Source organism: Ischnura elegans, chromosome 3 (assembly GCF_921293095.1).
Source record: "Ischnura elegans chromosome 3, ioIscEleg1.1, whole genome shotgun sequence".
NCBI classification, from domain to species: Eukaryota; Metazoa; Arthropoda; class Insecta; order Odonata; family Coenagrionidae; genus Ischnura; species Ischnura elegans.
In genome coordinates this window covers 58,055,890-58,068,414 of record NC_060248.1, presented here as the reverse complement: position 1 = coordinate 58,068,414, position 12,525 = coordinate 58,055,890, and positions in this window count along the sequence as shown.

Below are 12,525 nucleotides of genomic sequence, written 5' to 3'. Positions count from 1 at the left end.
CTGATTTCCCGCAGTTGTTTGCCCCATTGCTCAGAGCGTGGATATGACAAGATAATACATTATCAAAAGCATTTTTTTTTTACTCCTTAGGATCATTATTAGTATGAGTTCAGCCGATTCCGACGTGATATAGTAGATGTTCGATATATTGAAATGAACGGTAGTTTCACTTTTCCAAAATTATTTAATGTTTACGCCGCGTTTCGGCTCATAGGGTCATCATCCGGTACAAGACAGAAATACGGCATACGTATTAAATAATTGAGGAAGATGCTTTTACCTTTCATTTCAACACTTAGAATGTTTTATAATCATGTCGGCCAGCTTTTAGTCGAGCCAAGTGAAGTCGTAAACGTCCAATCAGCGTATGCAATTGCTTTGATTTTTAAATCAATTTTTATGCGTTTTGTAGACAGATAGAGAGGAAAAAACACGCATTTGCAATTTAATATAACGGTAAATGAACATTTACAAGTGGCATTCCGCTATTCCTGGACTGCCGTCATTGATATAACTCTATAAATAATTCATTTAAATATCGATCAATAATTCAATGACTATGATCGACCTTGTTAGTCAGAATAGTAGTAAAGTGTTGTCGGGAATGAATAGGTAACAGCAAAACGCACACTTGAGGACATTAATATCGGTGGAGTTGAAAGTACTTGCGTAATGTGTTGAAAGTACTGTTATGAGAGTCGCTCTTGAGTTCAATTCGTTATGGAAAATCTGCTGATGAAAACCAAGGATATTTGCCCCGAAGGAACACATTTAGAATGCTTATAATCAGGTAAAATAAAATCGGCCTCTTAAAAATTCTTGATAGTACAATCAACGTCCTCATTTGTTATATTAATTAATACGTTTCTTTAAGCTATTTATGCCGAGACTGAGAGAAAAATAACACATATTAGCTGTGTAATGCAATTATTGCATATAGCAGTCCAGTCGTAGGCCCTCTCCATCACAGCTCGATATATTTGTTCACAGCTGTGAATAAATATATTGTGACATACTGACCTTATGTCACGTATTTTCTCTCGTTATGTAATGACCCGAGTAGGGGATGATCACATATGTGTGGATGAGCGTGGGTATGTCTGAGTGTGTGCGTAATAGTGTGTCATGCCCCGGGCATGAGGTAAAAGTGACTCACAAATGTTCAGTGTTTGGTCAGCTCGGACCGGTGATTGCCCCACCCAACAGTGAGGCCCAAGTGCAACCCCTCCTGTCCCAAAAAAACCCATCCCCTGTGTATCATCCCCCTCCAATATCACTATAAAGCGGCGGACGGAGAGAGCCTCCAGGCGAGAAATTCTAGTACGGTCGACGGGCGAGAAACGCTATCCTGATCGACGCAGAAAGGGATTGATGACGTGCCAGATTGGTCGTCATCTATCTGGGTGTGCAGAAAGAGTGCTGTTAGCGGGACGAGATTGTCTACGGAGGTAGCCAGCAGCGGAGAGCAACATTGCAGACGAGCGACAAGCAGGACCAACGCCCAGAGGTCGGGAGGAAAAGTACCCCCGATCCCACGGACATTTGGGGTCCAACGTGTCGCATCATCGACGGCTCCTACTGCTCAAGGCTCCGAGAAACCGTAAGAACGTCGCAGTCAGCGACCCGTCCCCGTGCTCGTTCACCCAGACCCGATTTAATCCCCAAACTGTGTATCCAAATTATTTGGGTATTTTCTCTCCATCCCGGTGCGCCGTATGTAATCACCAAACTGTTGACTCCTTGTCAGAAATCTAATTCAGTGTTACCACGAGAGCAGCCTAAAAACTTAATTTGGGCAAATTGTAAACTCGGCCCACGAATCCTACCAATCACAAATTGTTGCTTTTTTTTGTATTTCTTTTGGAGGGGGGGCAATCGAACCATATCATCTTGTGCACTTGTCGTTCACCCCATTCTCATCAGGGTATTTAATTTCAATAAGTGTGTGTGTATGCTATGTTCAAAGTGGAAAATATATTTTTTTTATGTTTCAAAGTACTCAATAATCGTTCGATCATTCCGTACTCGGGACCATTGATGCCCTCCCCACCCAGTAAAAAAGGTGGCGTTTTCATGTTCCGCCACATATAAATGGCGCCCAACGTGGGGCACGATTGGTAATGCGTATAGTACGCAAAATAAATAAAAGGCGTCTTAACCCTGGCAAGGAACACCTTCACAAGGTTGGCATTGTTTTGTATTTTTAAGGGATATTTTGTTTTATCGAGGTTATTTTTCGCATGCCACTATGGCAGAACTTGGGAATAAAGAATCGGCATTTTCAAAGTATCGGGAGAAGGAAAGCGAAGATGACGAGTCTGATGCGGGCAGCGGTCGGTCGGAAACCAATTGCATAACAACTGGTTTAGCAGGCATGGTGTTGCGTACCCCAAACGAGCGTGAGGTAGCATCATCGACCGCCCGTATTAGTGACCATATGGGGGAGTTATTACCGGAAGATTCGAGGGATGGCACTCTTAAGACCCTCGTGTCCTTGATTCAAGATTTAACCAGTAAAACTAAGTCGATGCATGACGAGTTAACAAGTAAAACTGAGTCGATGCATGATGATTTAACAAGTAAAACTAAGTCGATGCATAATGATTTAACAAGTAAAATTACCGGCATCGAACTTAAAACTGAGTCGATGCATGATGATTTAACAAGTAAAACTAAGTCGATGCATGATGAGCTAAAGGCTGACAATGCTGCGTTACGCGAAGAGTTTAAACTCAATAATGAGAGAATACAAGTCGAGATTCAAACTTGGAAGGAGACTCTCTCTCAGGAGGTGTCTCAAATGAATAGAAATATAGGTGAGGTAGAAACTCGTTGTGAAATAAAAATAGATGAAACCGCCAGGAAGGTGCGCGAACAATGTCGAGAGGTGGTAATTTCCGAAGTAGGGTATGTTAAGGTTCGTACCGAGGTGTTGGAAAAGAACGTTGAGGAAGTGGTAGCGACACAGAAAAGCGAGCAGGATAGTTTCAAAGCACGCGACGAAAAAATTAAATCGCTTGAAAATGAAATTGTCACTCTTAAAGAAAAGGGCATAACCTCGCAGGTAGTTTCTGTGCCTGCCCAGTCTTTCACAAAGCCAAGCTTCTCTGCCCTCAGTCACGAACATCCCATTGCCTTCATAAAGGAAGTTCATGATCACTTCTCGGTGGTAAATATTCCGCACGCATTACAACCGCAAGTTTTCTTTCAAATGTTAGAAGGAGATGCCAAAACGTGGGGGAAGTCCTTATTTCCGCTTCCGGCCACACTTGCGGAATGTAAAGAAAAGTTTTTGTCGAATTTCTGGGATGCCGATACTCAATACAATTTTCGTATGCATGTAATCACAGGCAAGTATGTAAGAACGAAGATGAACACGATGAAACAATTCGCGACGGAGAAAGTAGCGTTAGCGAGATTGTGTTCTCCACCTATGTCTGAAGGGGAAATTATTTATTCATTAATCCGACAATTTCCCATAAATGTGCAAAATATGCTAAAATCTGTAGAACAGCTGACGGTCGATCGGTTAATAATGCTGCTTGGGTTATATGATCAAACGTATCAGTCAAGCGCGCCACCAGTGGGTAATGCTAATCCCCAAGGTTCGCAGCACGGGTCGAGTAACACGAGGCCGTCGACAGCTGATAACGAGTACCGAGTGAACTCAGTCACATTCAAAGGGGGACGCGGGCGAGGCAACTTGCCATCAGAAAAACAATCCTCCCTTCAACCGCATCGTAGTGGGTCCCCATTAAACCAGGAGGAAGGTTTAAACTCGCGCCGGCTGGTCTAGACTCCCTCCGGTGTCCAGCCGACGCGGAAAAAGCGGAGGTTTTATGTCAGATCATCGCGACTTACGAAATTGAGGTAGAAGGCGCAGGGGACGAAAGGAAAGGAATTATTTATGCCGAGAGGCGTTGCTGTCCGATCGTGAATTGTTCCGCGAACAGCGTTCAGAGTAAAGCGCTGTTAGACACGGGCAGCGAAATTTCCGCAATCTCGGAGGAATATTTCAAAGATTTAAATATCAAAACCATGATACCTTGCTTTCCCCTGAACCGATCTTGTATCATATGTGCTGATAGTCGGAAGTCTCCTCCCATCACTCGTCAGGTTTTACTTACGATCACTATAGAATGCATTGAGTTCGAGGTAATTTGCCTGGTTGTAAAGGAATCTAAAGAAGTATTTTTTTCCATTTTTTATTCCAAATTTCTTGTTCTCGTGAGAATTTAATCTGTTCTCCACCTGTGTGATTTATTTTGTTCATCCATGTAACACGAACTCATTTTTCTTTGCGGGGCCCCTTTCATCCCTCGCAATGAAAAATTCCTTCGTGTTGGGGGGCAATTGTGACATACTGACCTTATGTCACGTATTTTCTCTCGTTATGTAATGACCCGAGTAGGGGATGATCACATATGTGTGGATGAGCGTGGGTATGTCTGAGTGTGTGCGTAATAGTGTGTCATGCCCCGGGCATGAGGTAAAAGTGACTCACAAATGTTCAGTGTTTGGTCAGCTCGGACCGGTGATTGCCCCACCCAACAGTGAGGCCCAAGTGCAACCCCTCCTGTCCCAAAAAAACCCATCCCCTGTGTATCATCCCCCTCCAATATCACTATAAAGCGGCGGACGGAGAGAGCCTCCAGGCGAGAAATTCTAGTACGGTCGACGGGCGAGAAACGCTATCCTGATCGACGCAGAAAGGGATTGATGACGTGCCAGATTGGTCGTCATCTATCTGGGTGTGCAGAAAGAGTGCTGTTAGCGGGACGAGATTGTCTACGGAGGTAGCCAGCAGCGGAGAGCAACATTGCAGACGAGCGACAAGCAGGACCAACGCCCAGAGGTCGGGAGGAAAAGTACCCCCGATCCCACGGACATTTGGGGTCCAACGTGTCGCATCATCGACGGCTCCTACTGCTCAAGGCTCCGAGAAACCGTAAGAACGTCGCAGTCAGCGACCCGTCCCCGTGCTCGTTCACCCAGACCCGATTTAATCCCCAAACTGTGTATCCAAATTATTTGGGTATTTTCTCTCCATCCCGGTGCGCCGTATGTAATCACCAAACTGTTGACTCCTTGTCAGAAATCTAATTCAGTGTTACCACGAGAGCAGCCTAAAAACTTAATTTGGGCAAATTGTAAACTCGGCCCACGAATCCTACCAATCACAAATTGTTGCTTTTTTTTGTATTTCTTTTGGAGGGGGGGCAATCGAACCATATCATCTTGTGCACTTGTCGTTCACCCCATTCTCATCAGGGTATTTAATTTCAATAAGTGTGTGTGTATGCTATGTTCAAAGTGGAAAATATATTTTTTTTATGTTTCAAAGTACTCAATAATCGTTCGATCATTCCGTACTCGGGACCATTGATGCCCTCCCCACCCAGTAAAAAAGGTGGCGTTTTCATGTTCCGCCACAATATCGATTAATATTTTTAAGTTAATTTATACCAATTATTTTGAATATAATCATGCCGAGTATCATCTGGAATATATAGCAAGCACATGGTTGAGGAGGTAAGGTCGGCGGAGTTTGAAGTACCCGGTGAGCCGCACGTACGACCACTCTCAGGTTCTGTTTGTTATGAACAACCTCATCAAATAAAAGGATAATTATTCCTGAGGAACATATTTAACATTTTTTATAATCAGGTCGGCCAGCTTCATAAAAAGTCATGAAGATCCAATCAAAGCAATAAGTGCTTCAATTTTTTTTTAATCTATCAGTTTAAGTTTCGTGGAGCGATGCTGATTATACAATTCACATTAGCAGCGTAATGCACTGGTAATTGTACCTAGCAGTCCGGTTTTCATAAATATCTAAATCATAATACACTCCATATATATTGATTCTAGTAAATAGGGAATAGCAAAGGTAATAACAATTCACATTAGGAGCGTAATGCACTGGTAATTGTACCTAGCAGTCCGGTTTTCAAAAATATCTAAATCATAATACACTCCATATATATTGATTCTAGTAAATAGGAAATAGCAAAGGTAATAACTTTTCGGAGTCACCTGCAACACAAAAATATGCGAAATTCCAGTGCTTTAACCAGTTAAGCTACCGAGACGTCAATACCCTCGTAAATCCGAAAGGGATCCGAGTTCGAATCCCGGTCAAGGCGATTGAGTATTTCTATGTGGAATAGGTTGGTTTCCTATTTTTTTTAATTGCCTAAATCGAAAGATTATTACTCCTGGAGAACGTATTTCACGCTTTTAGATTTTTAAATGACGAAATCTATTTTTCGCGATTCAAGGAAAATTAAAAATTTTCAAGCGCGCGAAAACGCGGCGGCTAATTATGAATGCTGGGAAAAGCCCGTGTGACGTCATTCTGGTTCCAGCTGCCACCGTGTGAGTCCACCTTGGTGCAAGGCTATAAGCGACGATACTATGTGGGCTGCTAGCAGGTCGCGCTTGGCTTAAATAAGGATTATTTATACCCTATCAAAGGAAGGAAACTTTCCGACCATAGGCAATTTTAATAAGTGATTATTAAGAAATTTTACCGTGAGCTCTGTGCCACATACATGCATTGGTAATCTCAGACGATGTAAAACTCCTGACTACTCGTATAGATTCTAGGTCCCTGCGACGTCATGTGGAGTGGCATCGCATGGGCGCTAATCCGGCCTTTTCCAAATGAGGTTAAAATTGACCATTAGCATTCGTCTACACTGGATTTTCTAAAACCAAATAATTTGTGTATTATGAATACACTGATGGTGGGTAACGAATCGCAATCAATGCCTTTCGTTTTCTTTGATGAAGGAAACTACCCTATTCCGCACATTTGACCACAAATATTATATAGAAATATCGATCAATATTTCTAGATTATTTTCTACAACGATCGTCATCCTCATTAGTTTGAATAGCAGTCGAGTGTCCTCGGGAATGGATAGGGTATAAGCAAACACGCAGTTGAGGACATTAAGGTCGGCGCGCAGTTGGAAGTACATGGTGAGCCTCACGTACGACCGCTCTTTGAGTTCAATATTGCTCCCTTCCAACCCTTCCACATCCATCGGGCGCAATTGGAAAGAATTGCAGCGTGAGCGCTCTCTCCTCGACCCAGACGGTTTTCAATCGAGACGCAGAGACGGTCGCTGATAATCGAATATACAGTCCGTAATGGGTTTTCTCGTACGTCCTCAAGAGAATTCACCATCGTATACAGAGAGGAGAATCGCGGAGATAAAAATAAGGACAATGTTTTAGGTCATCCTACAATATCTTTGGTCTTCGGTTCGTGATAATGTTTAAATTGAACGGAGTTGAATTCCTTTTTTTCTCTGGTTGCCTTCAGCATCAATCCCACGAGAGCGTGACGAAACGAGTGGAAGGAAATATCCTCTTCTTAACGACGTTTTGCACACAACCTATAACCTATATAAAATAGCTTTGAGTAATCCCATATTCCCGAATTATTTCATGTCTATTACACGACTTTGCGAAATAGGATTACGGAAAATCTATTCAAGAATTTTGAGTTGCACTAAAGGTCTTGGCCATGTTGTTTGCGTTGTCCTTTGATAACTACTGCCAACTACTTCAGAAATTTTCTGGTACCACCATCAGGCGTAGAATCGTCAGGAAAATTTTAATAATCACGAAATCCTATACCCAGTGGAAAACAATGAAGACGGAAATTACTTCACATTCACATAGCACTGTGACAGATTGGAAAATAGAGCGCTTGGACATCCTCCGCCTACGCGAAATCATCTCCACAGTAGGTAGGTATACATATCAATACGCTATCGAAGCTCACTTGAGTTGTGAGATTGCACCTCATAAAGGATATAGGCTCCTTTTCTCTCCCTTTTTCTATGTGTTATTTTTTTGAGCCAATCAAACTGATGTGCTTCAAAGACCTCTAGCCTGTTTCCTACCTCCTTCTAGCCAGTTTTTCTTGGGGCTTAAACCTTCCTCAAACGTACAAATAGTCCTACAAAATTGGATGTATCACATTAATAATGAAAGACACTTCGTTTCTTTCACAGGTTTTCTTCCACAACACCCTTTAATCTAAATTCAAAAAATCTTGTCTCTTTTTTATACTACGCACTTCCCCACCTAGGTAGTATTTAATACTTACATATGGTAAGTACTTCATCGAAGAATATAAAGAAATAGTATAGATCATACATAGTATTTAAAGAATACGTGGATTGGTAATTACGATCTTGAAATAGAAAAGAACTTGTGGAAGAAACAAAGTGTCTTTCATTATTAATATGGATCCCTTCCACTACGTACAAGCTTCTAGTTTCGATTTAATGGATGTATCACTTTAAAAATTAAAATAAATATTATCGATTTTTTTCAATTTACTTCATTGTTAATTAATATACTGCTAAAATGAAGTCGTGAGTAATAGAAACGAGAATCATCTCTTATCCATATTTTTCATTTATAACAATAAGTTTTTATAACAATTTTACGAGTTCAGTGACTGGCGATTTAATTAAGCTTCAAATATTTGCAGAAAGTACTTGGGAGACGCTGTGAGATATATATGATCGAGAGAAAGAATGAATTTTGGTGAAGGCCTATCTGAGACATGTGTATACATTTCCTTGCGTCAACACCATTCAATCTTAATTTTTAAAAACGTGTGTCTCTTTTTTTACGCTGTGCATTTCCCAACCTGGGTAATATTTAATTATTAAATATGGTAAATACTTCATCGAAGAATATCAATAAATAGCATAGAATATCATATTATTAAAGCTAATTATAGCTATTGTAAAGAATACGTGGATTGGTAATTACGATCTTGAAATAAAAAGAGAATTTAATGAATCTTTGAATTTTTCCGTACACAGCTATGCTAAGAAAAAGTATCCAGAATCTTTAAGGTTGCCTTTTGTACGCCCTAATTTGTCTGATCGATTCTTGATAAAGGAATAGTAAACGCCTTAACCTATGGAAAAAAGTCTCTTAGCTTGGTGATTATGGTATGGTAGTTTTCATTCCACGTTTTCTGCAGGTGCAAGTTAGCGATCAACTACCTCTTCGTAGGTTATCTATGAAACAATCATCAGTCGAATAAGACCATGCTCAAGGCTGTGAGTGAGGCAGAAGCCAATAGGTCAGTTCCTAAGAAGGATATAGAGTGACCGACTTGCCTTGCCGCCTCACAGCGTGTCTGCGGACGAAAACAGAAGAAAGTGGTTATGCGACGTTTTCCCCCATTACCGATTTGTCGGAAGTATTCAGAGCAAGTGGCTATAAATGGCCAAACACTTTCTTATGGAAGGAGGCTGGAGAAAAAAACGATCGAATTTCATGTGGGAAACCCAACAAATAGCTCGAAACTCCATTTTCGTTTCGTGCTGCTGTGCAAGACATTTACGAGAGCGAACTATTTTTCCAGCCTTTATATCAACTCACCAACCTGTCTGTTTGTTTGTCTGTTTGTTTGTCTGGTACAAATCTTGTAACTCAAATTTGACTCACTTCCTGTGAAGCAAAAACGCTGAAATTTTGCACACTTCTTCATTTCCGATGACACTACATGAAAATATAACTTTTTCTCTCCAACCCCCCTTTAACCACCCCCCAGTCAACCTATAGCCCCCCAAAACATGTTTTTGATCTAAGAAGTTCCAAATGGTCGATTTTCGTGCATACATTTAATTTGTGAAAACTGTACAACAGCTAATTATGATCTTCATATATTTATTAACAATTGTAAGGTTTTGTAAATGTTTGAATATTGTTTTACCGTTACATAAAACGTACGGGGTGGCATTTTTAACATAGGGGGGTGGCATTTTTAACATAGGGGTAGGCATTTAAAAGCATAGGGGTGGCATTTTGAAACATAGGGGGCTTACCATTCACTGAAAATTTAATAAATATAGTGACTTTTTTAATACGTCACTTTTGGTTTTTCGGGGTCACTGAGTTTTTTTGCTTTGTGTCATATATAAACGTTGCTCATCCCCTGTAATCTAAATATAAAGGCTGGTTTTTAAAAAAAATTTTTTTATAAGAGCTTATTACATACTTAAAAAACCAATATGCCTGACCTTACCTGACACCAATAAAACTACAGGTGTATTTCCATCGAGTGGTGTTCTCTATTTCATCAGTATGACATTATTAGCAAAAAGTGTTTTTGAATGTATGCTTTTGTCTCTGCTATCAATGTTTTCTGCGGGAATATTTTTCAACAAATAGACTACAGAGTTTCTACAGCAATCGCTGCATCATTCAACTTTTCATCAGTACGATGTTAGTAGCAAAATTTTTTGTTAAAGGTACGCTTTTGTCCCTGCTATCAATGAGGTTTTCTGCGGGAAAAGTTGGAAACAAAGGGACTACAGAGTTTCAGACTACCATTATGTCAGTGCCACTAACAGCAATCGCTGCATCCTCTACCAAGTACAGCCGAAAATAATTAACCGTGTTCCAGTGATAGGAGAAGAAAATTTTTACTTGGGAGCAGTATCTATAATTATTGCTTAGATTTCTGTTCATATAATATTAGTAAGCTCTCTAGTAGAGTTGATGTATTAGTAGTCGCCAGACAACATAAATAGTGAGTCAAATACGTCTTGAATTTCCAAAATATTAGCTACACCAACCTATCGTGAGGAGATCTGAGTTTTTTTTTCGCGATTCTTTCGTAAAGATGAATTCTTTTTTTTTGTATCTTTCACAAAACTCGCAGTAATTGCATTATTTTTTATATACTTCATAAGTATAAGTCTACATAATATCCTGCGAGCCACCTCTAGGGTGTTTGGCAGGGGGTGATCAATCACCAGCATGCAACATGCAAGAGGATTCCCACATGCATACCACAAGGACAGAAAAATGTGACGCATACTAACACATTATTCTTCCAAACAAAACATGCCAACTTCCCATCTGAACTACAAGTCATTTAATCTATTTTTAAGTTCTAAAGCTGTCGTTATAGTCTTTTATTGATCGTGGAAAAAGGGAAATCCTGAATCTATCTGTTCTACAGTCTATCTCTTTTATTTTATTTATATTATCTGATTTACTGAAGTAATGTCATATTGATGACTTGGAAGTGTGTTTTGGGGAGTTGACCTTGGCAAAGCAAGAACAACACCCGTACGTTTGTGTTTGAAGACGCATAACTGCTTGATTCTGAAGCAAACCCTCAGAGGATGTTCTCAAAAGAGATGGTTCACATAATCAAAACACCTATTGCATGTACTAACAGAATTTTATAACAGAAATTATTTACGGTACAAAATAATCTCATGTGTTCGTAACATAAATAAATAATTGATCTTCATGGTAGAGCACAAAAGCATAGTACAGTTCTTCAAACTTATGGTGCTGCTTAGTTTCAACGGCTATAGCGTCATTCTCAAGATAAATAATGACGCAATAGCCGTCGACAGCACCATAAGTTTGCAGAACTGTACTCTGTTTTTTTTTTTGTTCTACCATGAATATCGCCTCGTTCCACAAAGTCACGCCAAAATCAGTTGATTTCGTAACTAATTTATCGTAACCATTTAAGTTTCAGATAATATTCACCAACTAATTTAAAAAAGCACGTTTTTATATGGTCTATTTTTAATGAGTACAATTTTTATTTGGTTTATTCGTTTTCAGCGAAGTATTTTGATGAAATTTAACCTAGCTAAAGACGAAGACTTTTTTCAAAATGTTTCACGATAGATAAGTGTAAAATAAATCCAATCTTCATGCATGTTTGAATAACCCGAATAGCAAGCCTTACCGTGTGTAGTATACGCCATAGCCCTTAGAAAGCCTTAATAAAAGAGGCGAAAAAGTGGCTGAAATTGGTGCTAATCGTCCAAATGCTCCATGAAAAATTCTCTCGCTGGGCAAATGTAAATACGCTATGATTATTTTATTCCTTCCCTCAGGTTTGTTAAATAACCTGCGAGCGCGAATAAAATTCAAGAAAGAACTCAAGGTTGCGAAATTATCACTCAACTTGTGTCATCCATTAAAGTTGTTGCGCTGATGGACGAGGGAATTCGCGGCCCCGGAGAAAGAAGAGTCACGTTTAGGTTCTCTGCTGAGTGTTCTCTGAAAAAAATTATATTCAAGGATTTTCTTTTTCCCCTGAAAGCTACATTGGTGAGTGAGTAAGATATGAAACTCTGTAGCCTCAAAGAGAGCCTCTTGTGAAATCTGGGACAGCACCATTTTTTTACGAAATTCTTAATTTGGATTTCACGTCTCTCAAAAAAGCATTGATGTCTATGCTAATTACACGCAAATGTACAACACGTTTTTGACACCTTTGCTTCAAACCATGGCATGCTGTTCAAAGTAAAATATCTATCGATAGTCACTTCAACATACCTCATAGGGAAATAGAGATTCTTTATTTTTTTACCTTGGGGGAATGAATTGATTAATAGGTTTAATGGATGTGATTTTATTTTGCTTAGTCATTTATATGATTTTTGGTTACGAGTTTATTATTCCTACAGTCTCTGTAGATCTCTAGTAATCGCATTTGGTTGGTAT